A 15933-nucleotide genomic window follows, 5' to 3' on the forward strand; every position below is an offset into this window, starting at 1 on the left:
CACCAACCGATTTGGAGACGGGCCCGGAGGACCTCAGATGAATAAATCAGCGCTGAAAGAAAGGTAAGCGTTTGCTTTACCAAATAATTAATCTGAGTTCCTACGTGTCCCGGATCCTGTGTGTTGATAAGTGAGGTTAGTGCTGCATATAGTATAAAATCAACGCCATTTTTATATAGCTCGGAAGAACCAGTAGAATATATTGTCTGTAAAGGGGGTGGGAATGTTATACCTCATTCTTTGTATACTGTCCATGCTGTCATTTGATTGATACATAAAGTGTATAGGGAGGCATAGAAGGGAGAGTCAGTCTCCATCCTTAATACTGAGTGATTGAAAAGTCCTTGTTTAAGCACTAAGGACTGAGTAGAATCCGCGCAAGTACGTGTAAAGATTCAGGGGTGTTCGGAATAGGTTTTGCCTTGAGCACAGATACCGGAAACTTGTACATTAGAGATTAGTTCAGTGAAAACAGAGTGACTGTTTGGGAGATCCCACTAAGAGAAGTCGGCATGACCCCCAGAGCGATCTGTGTGACCCTGGGGAGAAATATGTATGACCCTCGAGTAGTCAAGAGTGACCCTCTATTGTCTTAATTGCCCTAGAGGGGTGGGAAGCTCACAGCTGACTGGCCATCAGCTAGTATGGGGAAGGGACCCTCTGAGATATGGTACACCCCATATGAACTAATAGAAAGAGAGAGAGAGCAGAAGTTGCCGCCCGAGAAAAAGAAAAAGGAAAAAAATAAATAAATAAATAAAAATCCTTAAGAGAGCAGGGGTTCCTAAGATAGAATAGTAAATGTTGGGAACCAATGGAGATTAGATCATGCAGGACAGATACAGGAGCATAAGTTACAAAGAGGAATAAGCTCTGATTGAAGAACAGAATGGGAGGAGTGCAGAGTCAGCCGGTATGGAAATCAACCCAAAAGATAGTTTAAGGAAAGAGCAGTTAGAAATGGAGGTGAGAAACTGCTGATAAGATGTTGGATAGTTGAAAAAAAAAAATATTAAGTAAGGGTATAGGAAAGAATAGTTACAGAAAGAAGTTATTAAGTGTTTGTATATTTTCCTTAGTGTAAGGAAATGCATAGTGGACACGCACTCAGTCCAGTTAAAAGATCAATGCATTCTGCACATGGCATTGTGTTGTTGATGTGCCATGTGAGTGATGATGAAGGTCAGGCCCCTCCCCCCAGTGTGACTCGTATATATCCACAGCAGAGGTATACAGGATACAGGTTTTGCTATAATTCAACAGAAGGGGGGAGGGGAGACACGGCAGGTAGCTAAGATTTCAGCTATGAGTGATACGATGTAACATCATTGGTATAATGTATGGAGAATTATGAATATATGGTTTAATAATTTGTAACTGTATAATGTAAACTGTTTTTAGAAATGCCAGTATTTGATTTTTAAACCTTGTGTAACAGTGGTAAAAACTTTGATTGGAATCTCATAAAGAAAAATGTTAAAATTCTGGCAGTTGGCCCTTAAGGCAAAACCTCAAATATAGTTTAAAAGGTTCTGAACATCTGTGGTAATTAGAAGAGAGGGGTTTGCCATAGACATATTCAAAAACTGCACAAAGATATTAATATGTAATGTTGGTATCAGTATTGGCTGTTTAAATCATATTTAATGTCTTTAGAATTGGATTAATGGCATAAATTTTAGATAATCATTATTATGTTTATTTTTCAGTGATATACACAGTGATAAGAAGTCGAAGCCATCTAATGACATGTTTGTTTATTTTTCCTCAATATTCAGCTGTGCAGGAATTATAACTAACCCTGTGATTATTTGTAGGAAAATAATTTATCATAATCTTTATGATTTAATGGATGTGTGTTGTCTGGAGCTCCAGTGTGAAGTATGCATATATGTATGGAAATGAATGGGCCCATATGTGTTACATGTCTTCTGGTAAATATGTGATGTACTTAGTCATTGTTATTTAGATGATCCTTCTGATATGGGAAAAAGGCACCATAAAGGGGTAGGCAATGCATGTGAGCTATCTTAATATGTACACGCAGGTAAAGATAAATCGTAGTTTTGCAAAACAAAAGTGGTATTTCTGCGGCATTGTTTGCTACAAGGTGATAGACATCTGACTAAGTAGATCAGAAGGCACTCGGATATCTGCTCTGTAATGTGTTTTTGTGTATAAATTCTTGTTATGACGGGGGAGGGGGGAGATAGATTGATCCCTTAAAGTTTTTGCCTTTTCTGCTGATATATATTTTGAGCATTTAATGAATTAGTTATAATTCTGGAATAATTAGAAGTTGTAGAGAATTGAATTTACTTAGGATTGTATAAATAAGTCTGAATACAGGTTTGACAAGTTTTAGCCAGCCAGCCACTTACAATGGCTGGACCCTCAAACAACAGAATGTCTTAATTAGTGTCTAAATTAGGTCTCAAAAGTCCTATTGTATAACGGCTAAAGGGGAAATAGAATATTGTATTGCCCTGTATAGCTTAAAAGTGAGACACCGGAAATCTAATTAGAAGTGTCTCTTATTGTCACCTTAACTAAAAAGAGTCAAGAGAAGTAATAGGGGATGTGACACTGCCAGAAACAGGCAGAGTATGAAAAGATTAGGCAAATGTTTTATGGGAAATGAAGTGAATATTATTGTGATATGTTGATAATTTTAATTTTTTTTTTTTTTTTTTGTGCTACAGATAGACAGACATGAACCTGATGTGTTTTCCTCTATCAGAACGGTGGTAAGGCAATCCTCACACAGATACACAGATGTCATATTTCTTTGGCAAGATAGAGCAACATGGAATTTGCTCTACAATCCTCCTCAAAACATCTCATTTCAGCGTTATTTGACTTTTGAATCCTGCAACTCTTATACCAGTAGGAGTTCATGATTCAAAGGGGGAAGTAGATAATGAGAGATGAGATATTTTTAAACTCCCTCTCAGAAGAGGCGGCTTCAGTCATGTCACTGATGCCCCATTGGAGAATCCTGACTATGAGATGTTTGTGGACGGTTCCAGGTACCTAACAGAAAAAGGCAAATTTGAATACAGGGTATGCTGTAGTCATTATACATGACACCATAGTATAAGAAGCCCTTCCACCACACATGTCAGTATAAGAGGCTGACCTTATAGAAGCCTGATAGCACAGCAAACATTTACACTGACTCCTGGTATACTTTGGCATTTCACATGGTTATGGTCCAATATGGAGGTCCAGGAACTTCCTGACGGCACAGGGCAAACCAATTAAGAAAGGAAACTTAGTAAGTCAGTTGATGGAGGCCACATTGCTCCGTAAGCAGTTGGCAATTGTGAAAGTCAGAGCTCACACAAAGGGAAGAGACCCTGAGAGTATTGGAAATGAGAAGGCTGATTGAGCAGCGGTGCTACCACCATGGAAGGGTCTCAACCAGGTGAGAAAAATAGCAGACCCCAAGGGGCTGTACTCTAAGGTGACTGGTGAGGAAATTGAGAAATGGACAAAGGCTGGTGCCAGAGAATGTGAAGGAATGTGAAAATGGGGGATAAATCAGTGTACCCCCAAATGGCTGGTTTGGCCCACGGTAAGGTGCATGCCTCTTGAAATGCCATGGAGTCATTAGTGGGTAAACTATAGTTTGCCTCAGGGTTTGGAAGGGCTGCAGGGAATCACGTAAAAGCATGTCACATAGGTGCTCTACACAATCCAGGGCAGGTAGTTAAGACACACCGCATGCACACCAAAACCCCTGTATCCATTACATACAATTGCCTGAATTTACAACGTACAAATGTGTTGGTCTGTGTGGATTTGTTCTCAGGTTGGATCAGCCGAGCAACGACGCAGGTAACTGCCAAGAAATTGATATCTGAGCTTGTGTGTAGATTGGGGATACCTGAGAGGATAGAGTCTGATAGAGGGACACATTTCACAGGTGAAATAATGAATAAAATAATGTATGTATTGGGGATTGAGCAGAGTTCAGGCAAAGTAGAAAAGGTTCAAGTGCACACTCAAGGTGCTTTATGGAAGGGTGCTTACACTAAGGGTTGTATTTTCCCCAGACTTCACAACTTAAGTGTGATAAGTACTGCCAGCTATGTCCAGAGCTCATGTCAAAGACTGAAAATAACACATGAACAGGCGTTTTCTTCTATTCTAGACCCTGTTTGATCTTTTGATTTTTTTCAGGAGCACATAGCTTGCAGGTGGTGATTGGGTGATAGTGAAAAGACATATCAGAAAGACGGCCCCTCCCAAGTGCTGATGACAACTGCCACCTCCGTCAAATTGGAGGATACCTGCTTCCCATTGTAAAAAGGTTTCTGAATCACGGCAGGGATGAAGAAATGGACATTATTTGTTTTTGTTTTGCTTTCCTAAAAGGACAATGGGGATATGGCAAAACATTGTACAAATTGCCATGGGCATATTGTGTATATAGTATTTTCTTTCAAGTTAATTTTGATATGTTTTAATAGATGTTATGATAAAGATAGATATGATTGAAAGACATTGTATGGGTATCAGATGGGGAATCCAGAAGATCTGGCAGCTAGGGAGCTAGTTGAATGTACTTATCTGATACAAATACATATGTCTTAATGGGGGAATTGTGGGGGGGCTAATAATATCTTATGAAAAATTGTGTATAGAGGTGGGGGCTGAGATGGTTCTATATGTCCATCTCTCTCTCCCAGAGAGATGCAGTTTGGATCTTGCCAGACTGGTTATGCAAGACACTGCACTGTGCTATCTTACAAAGAAACTAATTAAAATGGAGACAGATCGTCTGGAATCAGGGGCATTGTTAGGAAAGGATCAAAGACCAAAGACCCTTCCAAAGATAAAGGGACAAGAGAAGGGTAATTAAGCTAATTGTCTCCAACAAGGATGTCTATTGTCTTTAGAATACCATGAGATAGACATCTAGGATGTGTATTTGAGACATGTGCTGATGGCTGCCATTTTGATTGATACATGCGGCTACCATGAGGTCACTGACTCCATTTTAGAGTAAAACTAGCCTTCAGGGGGGTGTGACCTCTCTCCAGTTTCTTATCCAATAGATATGCATCAGGGCTATTGTTACAAACTTCTCCACCAATAGATGTATGCTAATTATACTAGCAAATCCTGTTCTGTCTATGCCATGTGATATATACTTTGTTCTAGCCACCATTAAAGCAGAATCCATTTTGATACACGACCACCATGTGTCTTGTGGTTCTCCAGGCCAAGATGGCGGAGGCCGATCTTGGCCTGTTAATTAATTTTCCTTTACAGACAGCATATCTCTGGGGTATTATGATTTCCCCCGACAAGTGCAAAAGAAAAAAAAAGAAGTGGGGCCACACGGTGGCTCAGTGGTTAGCACTGCAGCCTTGCAGCGCTGGAGTCCTGGTGTTCAAATCCCACCAAGGGCATAAAACCATCTGCAAGGAGTTTGTATGTTCTCCCCGTGTTTGCATGGATTTCCATCCCATATTCCAAAAAAAGACATACTGATAGGGAAAAATGTACATTGTGAGCTCTATGTGGGGCTCACAATCTACAAAAAAAAGAAAGAAAAAAAAAAAAAAAGAAATCTTTAGAAAATGTCAAAGCAGTTATACAAGACAATCATTTAATAGTCCCACCATGGGGAAATTCAGTATGTTACAGCAGCATAGATAATCTAATAGTAATATGAAGTCCAAATTACGAGTACAAAAATCTCCACGGTAGAGACAGTAGGTACAGATAAAAAGATAAAGCTATAGAAGATAGTAGGAGGGATATCACAACTTCAGGATCTTTCATTTCTCTGTATGGAGTGATCTACCTTTAGTTCGGTGTTGATTGTATAGCCTAACTGCAGCAGGGAGGAAAGACTTCCCATAGCGCTCCTTCTCACACTTGGGGTGAAGCAGTCGGTCACTGACAGTACTGCCAAGTGCTATCACGGTCTCATACCTGGGATGGGAGTTATTCTACAGCATGGAGCTCACCATCTGTACTGGGTCCAGGGGGCTCCCCAGGACAGATGTGGCCCTTCTAATCAGCTTGTCAAGTCTATTCCTATCCCTGGCTGGTATACTACTCCCCCATCAGGTTACTCTGAAGGAGATAGCTGATGCCACTACAGAGTTGAAAAAGGCCCTATAAAGTGCCCCTTGGATTCCAAAGGCCTTCAGCTTCCTGAGTAGATAGAGCCTGCTGTTGCCCTATCTGTACAGTGCATCCATATGCTCAGCCCAGGTACTGTCATTAGTCTGATAATGATTTTCCTGCCAACAGACTCCCTTCAAGGGGGATATTTGTTGTGAGGAGAATTTGTAAAGTCAGCTGGCATTTGCTCTGGCACAATTTGTATCAAATTTATCAAATGACATAGCATGTTTAATAAATTTAGTGCATCAATAACTCTAATAATTGTGTTCGGAGATGTTACTCCACTAATGGAGAAAAATTGCAAGATTTTTTTTTAATTTTTAAAAATCTAAAGTAGATGGAAGAGGTAGGCGCTTCTTGGCAATTCATATGAATTGCCGAGTGGGCTTTGAAATGAAAATACATTTCATGGTCTTTCTAATTACCATATATACTCGAGTATAAGCTGAATTTTTCAGCCCATTTTTTGTGCTGAAAAAGCCTCCCTCGGCTTATACTTGAGTCAGAAAAAAATAATAATATATTTTTTTTTTTTTTAGGAGGGGGGTGGTCGATGACCAGCCACAGTATCAATGTATAGAATCTCCCATAAAATAGTGCAAAAAAAAAAAAGATTTAAAAAAAAATAAAAAAATAAAAGTTCTAAATCCCTCCTTTCCCTAGAATACGTATAAAAGTAGAAAATGACTGTGAAACACATACACATTAGGTATCCCTGTGTCTGACAGTGTCCAGTCTACTGAATATAGGGTATCTGCAGTGCTCCTGTTCCGTCAGGAAGGGGTTAATACTAGCACTGCAGATACCCTATATTCAGCCAGACTGACTTCCAAGTGGGGGGAAAAATAACAGTCCTCAAGCTCAGGGACGGGGCAGACAGACAACCAAACCACCCCCTCCCCTTTCCCAGCACCCAGCAACTACTGCACCCAAAAACTCCGACCATTTTAATTTTTGAAATTTTCCAGTAGCTGCTGCATTTACCCCCCTCAGCTTATACTCGAGTCAATAAGTTTTCCCAGTTTTTTGTGATAAAATTAGGGGCCTCGGCTTATATTCGGGTTGGCTTATACTCGAGTACATACGGTAATAAATATATTTAATAATGGATATTTCTGACTTATATTTTATCTAAAACTGAATATGCATTAGGTATCCATTGGTTGCACATTGTGGAGCTTCTCTTTAGTGTTATGTCATATTCAATAGTTTGTATTACGGTCTAATTGTATCTTTTCATATCCAAGGAATTATATTGTAAAATTAATAACTGTCACTGTATATGGTAAAAGGTTTGTGTTAAAGTTAGAAGGGAGATGGAATAATACATAATTCTGCCTTTGTCTTCTCATGACTCTTTGAGCATATTAGGACAGATGGGAGCTGGATGAGAGGTATTAAAAAAAAAATCTTTGTTTCAATGATAATTGCAACATATTGAAAGAAGAGGTTAGCGAAGGTTCAGCATTCTTCTCAAGCCCTTTTAGTTCTGTATGTAGTCTGGGGTGAAACATTGACCAAAAGTACAAGAAAAGCCTTATTAGTGGTGTAAAATCAATGGGACTCTGCAGAAATTCTACAGATTATTTATAGTTTACAATTTATTGGATTCATAACTATACATCCTTAGTGAAAAAGTGTAAAAAAAAAGTCTTATTTTTAAGATTTTTACATATTCATGCAGAAATATCAAAAATAGTTATATACATGCAGACACCTATTCATAAGGGATTCTAGATCTCCTTCTATTTGGGTCTCGTCATCTGTACATTATCTCACTTATTCTTAAAATTTGTCTCCTAAACCCAGTAAAACATTGAAACAAGCACATAATGAGTTATTTTACTAAAGCAGAGATTGTTGCCACCATAAATGGTCTGTTGAGTGTCTGGTCAGGAACTATAGTAATTCATAATAATAATAATAATAATTAGAGATGAGCGAACACTAAAATGTTCGAGGTTCGAAATTCGATTCGAACAGCCGCTCACTGTTCGAGTGTTCGAATGGGTTTCGAACCCCATTATAGTCTATGTGGAACATAAACTAGTTAAGGGGGAAACCCAAATTCGTGTCTGGAGGGTCACCAAGTCCACTATGACACCCCAGGAAATGATACCAACACCCTGGAATGACACTGGGACAGCAGGGGAAGCATGTCTGGGGGCATAAAAGTAACTTTATTTCATGGAAATCCCTGTCAGTTTGCGATTTTCGCAAGCTAACTTTTCCCCATAGAAATGCATTGGCCAGTGCTGATTGGCCAGAGTACGGAACTCGACCAATCAGCGCTGGCTCTGCTGGAGGAGGCGGAGTCTAAGATCGCTCCACACCAGTCTCCATTCAGGTCCGACCTTAGACTCCGCCTCCTCCGGCAGAGCCAGCGCTGATTGGCCGAAGGCTGGCCAATGCATTCCTATGCGAATGCAGAGACTTAGCAGTGCTGAGTCAGTTTTGCTCAACTACACATCTGATGCACACTCGGCACTGCTACATCAGATGTAGCAATCTGATGTAGCAGAGCCGAGGGTGCACTAGAACCCCTGTGCAAACTCAGTTCACGCTAATAGAATGCATTGGCCAGTGCTGATTGGCCAATGCATTCTATTAGCCCGATGAAGTAGAGCTGAATGTGTGTGTTAAGCACACACATTCAGCACTGCTTCATCACGCCAATACAATGCATTAGCCAGTGCTGATTGGCCAGAGTACGGAATTCGGCCAATCAGCGCTGGCTCTGCTGGAGGAGGCGGAGTCTAAGGTCGGACCTGAATGGAGACTGGTGTGGAGCGATCTTAGACTCCGCCTCCTCCAGCAGAGCCAGCGCTGATTGGCCGAATTCCGTACTCTGGCCAATCAGCGCTGGCCAATGCATTCTATTAGCCCGATGAAGTAGAGCTGAATGTGTGTGCTTAGCACACACATTCAGCTCTACTTCATCGGGCTAATAGAATGCATTGGCCAATCAGCGCTGGCCAATGCATTCTATTAGCTTGATGAAGCAGAGTGTGCACAAGGGTTCAAGCGCACCCTCGGCTCTGATGTAGCAGAGCCGAGGGTGCACAAGGGTTCAAGTGCACCCTCGGCTCTCCTACATCAGAGCCGAGGGTGCGCTTGAACCCTTGTGCAGCCTCAGCTCTGCTACATCAGAGCCGAGGCTGCCCTTGAACCCTTGTGCACACTCTGCTTCATCAAGCTAATAGAATGCATTGGCCAGCACTGATTGGCCAGAGTACGGAATTCGGCCAATCAGCGCTGGCCAATGCATCCCTATGGGAAAAAGTTTATCTCACAAAAATCACAATTACACACCCGATAGAGCCCCAAAAAGTTATTTTTAATAACATTCCCCCCTAAATAAAGGTTATCCCTAGCTATCCCTGCCTGTACAGCTATCCCTGTCTCATAGTCACAAAGTTCACATTCTCATATGACCCGGATTTGAAATCCACTATTCGTCTAAAATGGAGGTCACCTGATTTCGGCAGCCAATGACTTTTTCCAATTTTTTTCAATGCCCCCAGTGTCGTAGTTCCTGTCCCACCTCCCCTGCGCTGTTATTGGTGCAAAAAAGGCGCCAGGGAAGGTGGGAGGGGAATCGAATTTTGGCGCACTTTACCACGCGGTGTTCGATTCGATTCGAACATGGCGAACACCCTGATATCCGATCGAACATGTGTTCGATAGAACACTGTTCGCTCATCTCTAATAATAATAATAATAATAATAACAACAACCAGTATTGTTATTATTATTATTATTATTATTATTATTATTGTTGTTGTTGTTGTTGTTGTTGTTGTTGTTGTTGTTGTTAATAATAATAATAATAATACTTGCCAAACTCTTCCAATTATCCCTCAAATTCTGCAACATTAAATGCAAATTTTGATGTAATTTTACCACATATAGCAAAAGCAAATGAGGCCCAGTTCACATCTGCGATCAGGCCATTGTATAACCCTATCCACATGAAATATGGGGAAAGACAAGTCCTGCAAGCAGCACTTTCCTCGCCGCATGTTTCATGCGGAAACTGAGCAGAAACCACACGGACCCCACTATAGTCTATGGGGTTCGCAGGTTTCTTTATGTATCGGCTTTTTTTTATCCAGATAGGTTTCAGTTTGGGGGGTCCACAAGCAGATCCCTGAATGGAAACCTGAACTGGGCCTGAGATCAAATCAAAGAGCCAGGATCATGTACATCTATATTTACTAGCCTGGTCTTGGTTATCATATTGGTAAAATGATACTTGGGTCTTCTAAGGTACTGTACACAAGTTTAAGGCAGGTTTGATAGATTGCTGCACAGTAAGAATACTTACCAAACAGAAGTGTTAATAGTTTATATTTTTAAGTGATAAAATGCAAAGTGACTGAACAAAAGAAAAATCTAAATCAAAGCAATATTTGGTATAATACCTGTTTTCCTTCAAAACAGGGAGAGAAGATATGGCCCCCACAGAGCCCTGATCTCACTATCACTGAGCCTGTCCAGGATTACGTGTAGAACCAGAAATATCTGAGCAAGCTTGCATAAACAGAGGAGCTGTGCTTAGTTCTCCTTCCTGAGTTCCTTCACAAACTGTGTGCAAGTGTACCAAGAAGAAATTATGCTGTTTTGAAGGCAAAGGGCGGACACACCAAATATGGATATTAGATTTATCTCTTGTTCATTCCCTTTAAATTTGGTTAATTGACAAAAATAAACTATTAACATAACTATTTTTGAAAGCAATAATTTTCTAAGTACTGTAATTATCACAATATCCATGAAAGTGACAACTGTCACCGCCAATACTCCCAGTTTCTGCACAGAAATGGAATGTGTCATTTTAGCATACAATCTTCTTTATTTAAGGTCCCGTGCAATATGTTTCAAGTTACAAGTTGGATCCTCAGTGATAAATCCATTACAATTTAAAGGGCTGCAGCAAATGGTGATGCTATATAAGAAAGCAAACTAAATAAATAGTATTCTGTCTGCCTTCAGCTACCTCAAGAAGGAGCTTTGAGCTTACTTCATATTTTTTAATTATTAAATATTTTTGCTCAGTAAATACCTCTAAGGCCTTGTTCACATCTGGGTTGGTAATCCGTTCGGGGGACTCCGTATGGCGACCCCCCCCGAACGGACTACAAAACGCATTGGCAATGAAAGCACACTGACACCATAGACTGTAATGGGGTCCGTGTGCTTTAAGCACGGTCTCCGCATGAGTCATTCAGACAGGAAAGTAGATTGTGAAGTACTTTTCTGTCCACATGTTCCGTGTAGAGATCTCACAGTAAGCACACGGGCCCCATTATAGTCTGCTTTTGGTAGTCAGTTCGGGAGGGTCCCCATGTGGACTTCCCTGAATGGATTACCGACGCATATGTGAATGAGGCCTGACCTATGTACTGCTGTTTAACTAATTCCTATAGAATGTGAATGGAGCGACAGCATGCATACTTCACCAACACTTCATTAAACATTTGTCCTCACCATTGTCACTTGGTAACATGAAAACCTAATATCATACTTGGTTACCAATAATGAATAAATATTAATTTTTTGGGGGGAAAAAGGATTAAACTAACAGTCTTTCTTTTACAGTCTTCCTTCTATAACTTTTCATAGGTTTGAACCGATATGGCTAGGGGTGCTGAACAATTGCCTATCACTGAAAAAGATACACGGTTTCAGTATTATTACTGTTGATTTTTATTAAAACACAAATCAAAGCTGACTATTTTATGGTCACTATTTCTTCACTGACCTCTTATATAAGGTCTATGTGATAGATAGATAGATATATATATATATATATATATATATATATATATATATATATATATATATATATATATATTTTATTACATGGGTTTAATTTCAAATTTCATCCCCCTCTGGTCCATTCATCCAGTTTGTATGTCAATGCATTGGACCTTTACTGCAACTAGTGGATTAATAAGCAGAGAAATGGTACGTTCAGAAAATGGAATATTATTATAATTGATATCCAATACAAGGTAAATGTGTGTTTTTCTGTATTTGCTGATCACAGTAAAGCAGTTTTATATAGAGAGTGTTGTTTATTAATAAAGGATACAAAGCAGTAGAGCTTACATTATTCCTATACATTATTATACTATGTTAAAAGAACTAAATATGAACATATACCATTGTGCACACAAATCTTTCTTCTGACATGTCATATGGATATCAGGGGGTTGCGGCTCCATTAAGTCATTCAAGCTGTTTCATTTCTGATACACATTATGTGGACATGGTTAACCAAGGGGATCGGTAAGGAACGATATATATGAAATTACTTGACAAGTATCACAAATGCAACACTTGACTAATAAAACATGGTCACTTTTGCACTCCCAGTCAGCGCCAACATGGAAAATAGGCAAACTAGCATATAAATACGGCAAGTTTCAGCCTGGACACCATGGTTTATTATCCAGGGTTCGCAGGAGTAGAGACCTAGTGAGTTAAGGTACTTCTGTGAGATGTGCCTCTCTTGGGGTGGTGGCTGGATCTCCTCACCCTTTTTACCTCCAACACACACCCCTTTTAAAAAAAATTATCTTCTCCTCCCCTCTTTTTTCTCTCTCTCCCCTCTTCTTCTGCTCACCTTTATTCACTTTCTTCCATCCTTTTTTCTTTCTTCTCCCCACTTTCTGTCCCCCTCTATTTCCTCTTTTTCCTACTATTTAGGGTGGGTTCACATCTGCACCCGGTCTCCGCTTTAGGCAATCCGTTCAGTCTCTGTCTTCTACCGGAAGACATGCAAGACTTTGTGTCGAGTTAAAAAAAACAAAACGGTTTCGCCGAGGACAGGTAGAAGACACTCATAGGCGGTCACTTTGCAAACCCATTCAAGTGAATAGGTTTGAAAACTGACCGCCGGATTTCCGTTTCCTGTCCAGTTTCTCAAGCAAAGCGTAAACCGAGTGTGAACCAACCTTTAACTATACATTTGCCTCTTACTGAGAATGTCACTACAGATACTTCCCACCTTATTATGCTGTTTACATATGCATTTATTTGCATTGTCTACCAGATCCTGTCCAAGTGGAATCTGCTTTTTTATTGTATGTTAAAGGTCAATTCACACAAGGAATTTGCCGTAGATTTGGGGGGGGGGGCGGATCCGGAGCAGATTCTTCCCAGATTCCGTCTTTCATTGTTTTCAATGGGAGGCAGAGGTCATAGAAGGAAGCAGAAAGAAGAAGCATCCTGCTCGATCCTGCCACAGATGCCGCGGTTGGTTAGGTGGCTAGTGACTCCCTCCTAATCAGGAACAGGACACCGTGACGGAATACTGATGCACTGCATTGGCATCCCATCATGGCTAGACCGCAGTGAAAATGCCTGCTGTGGAAAATGAAGAGAATTCCTCTTCATTTCCCGCCATGTGCACAGTCCCTAGGTCTGATTATATGAATATAAATAAAGAATTTAAAAATAATTAATAAATAAATAAATAAAGGCAAGTTATGAAACTTAATAAACCTTTGCGTAAAATTAATGTTGTGAGAGGGGAGCAAGCTGTTCGGCCAAATTACATGTCACACTTACAACCTCCAAATTATCAAATTACACACACAGGAGGTGTTCCTCTAGTTTTTACACATTTAAGCAAATATCCACATGATAAAAGGCACAAAAATAATGTTGTTTTTTTAATAGACAGACCATTCTGTCATATCTCAAATAAATTAAAGTCAATTATTCTAATTACTACAATTTTTTTCATATCAAATATAGAAAAACGCTGAAGAAAAAATAACAGGATCACCTTGTCATTTGCATTACTAAAACAAACAAAAACTCTAAAAATCCAAATTAGTCTGAAGATAAAAAAGAGTGTTTGCAGACTGGTTAAAAAGTTACAGTGTGAGTTATAAAAATTCAACATGAAGTATGCAGAAAAATATTGGCTATTTGTAAAATTTGCTACGCACAAAATGGAAAGGTCATAAAAAGAAATCGTATGGGTTCGCCAGGGAAGACAATAAAGCTTCAGGATAACAAACTCAAATTAACAGAATTTAAGATTTAAACATGTGCAACAACAAAACAAATGGGTAAAAACAGAAGTCAATTTAGGTGATAGAAATAAAATAGGATTTACATATAGAAAACTAAACCTCTAACCCTTTTCTTATCATCTGGTTGGAATGGTCACAATAAATACTTGTCTCATTGTAATTTCATTGCAGTTTCTTTCAGCCTAGGTTATGGAAATTAGTTGTGTAAACTAGATTTAACTATCTGTACATACAGGTTGTTTATTTCATCACTGTGGATTATACTGAAGTCCTCAAATCCCCCCATCTGAAGGATGGTTTGTCCAACTCAATCTCCTCTCCCCTTTAACACCCAGCAGTAACCCGCTAACAGCACTTCTACATTTTACATGATCACGTTTATAAAATTACTAAAGTGCCAACGATATCTCTCCTTTGTATCCTTCACTTTTCATTGACAAAAAATAACGCACCCATATAAAAATGTCAGATTGCCGCAAATCTTGGCATGTGGTTATGTCTGTTAGTCAGATGTGTAATTGATTACATGTTTGGTCTGATTAGGTATTAGGACTTACCACAAGATGGTGCAAAGAGAAATTCCTCCTTTGCCCTTTAAAAAAGCTCTCAGAGGCTACTTTTTGGTAGTGTATTTTTTTTTATAAAATATCGCTAACTGGCATGTTTCTATGACACACTCAAAGATATTTTGCGAGTTGACTTTGAAAGAGGGTGCATCACTGGACTGAGAACAGCAGGATAATTATTTTGATAAAATGTCTGCCATGTTGGCCATTGTGACCTGGATTTTTGGAGATATTGTAAACAGTGGTTACATAGTGGCATTGAAAAAGAACAAGCAGGCTCCTGATGAGAAAAGCAGGCCACCAATAAAGTGAATTGTATGATGTGCCAACAGGGAGCTCACCCAGAGAAATGTGCAGGACATCCTGCAAACACATGTTTTACCTTTCTCCAGCTGGGACACAAATTTAACTTAAGAACAGTGTAGGAACTAGACGTAGCCCAATATGGTACTAGAACCTCCTTTCAATTATACAGTTTCTCCAATAAACTTATCCTTTCGTTCTAACAATATAATCCCTTACGTACAGTGTATCATCATTACATTCACACACAGAAGGTTTCATTCAATTTCAACAACTCCTTGTTGTATTACCGTATATACTTGAGTATAAGCCAACCAAAATATAAGCCGAGGCCCCTAATTTTACCACAAAAAACTGGGAAAACTTATTGACTCGAGTATAAGCCTGGGGGGGGGGGGGGGAATGCAGCAGCTACTGGAAAATTTCAAAAATTAAAATGGTCGGAGTTTTTGGGTGCAGTAGTTGCTGGGTGCTGGGGAAGGGGAGGGGGTGTTTTGGTTGTCTGTCTGCCCCTTTCCTGAGCTTGAGGACTGTTTTTTTATTCCCCCAACTTGGAATTCAGCCTGGCTGAATATAGGGTATCTGCAGTGCTCCTATTAACCCCTCCCAATAGAACAGGGGCACTGCAGATACCCTATATTCAGTAGACCGGGCACTTTCATACACAGGGAACCTAATGTGTATGTGTTTTATAGCAATTTTCTACTTTTATATGTATTCTAGGGAAAGGAGGGATTTTGAACTTTTATTTACTTTATTTTCTTATTTTTTTAAAGGTTTTTTTTTTTTTTTTCTTCACTATTTTATGGAAGATTCTATTGTGGCTGGTCACAGTCCCCCCCCCCCCAAAAAAAAAAAAAAAAAAA

This window comes from Leptodactylus fuscus, chromosome 4 (assembly GCF_031893055.1).
Source record: "Leptodactylus fuscus isolate aLepFus1 chromosome 4, aLepFus1.hap2, whole genome shotgun sequence".
Classification (NCBI taxonomy): Eukaryota; Metazoa; Chordata; class Amphibia; order Anura; family Leptodactylidae; genus Leptodactylus; species Leptodactylus fuscus.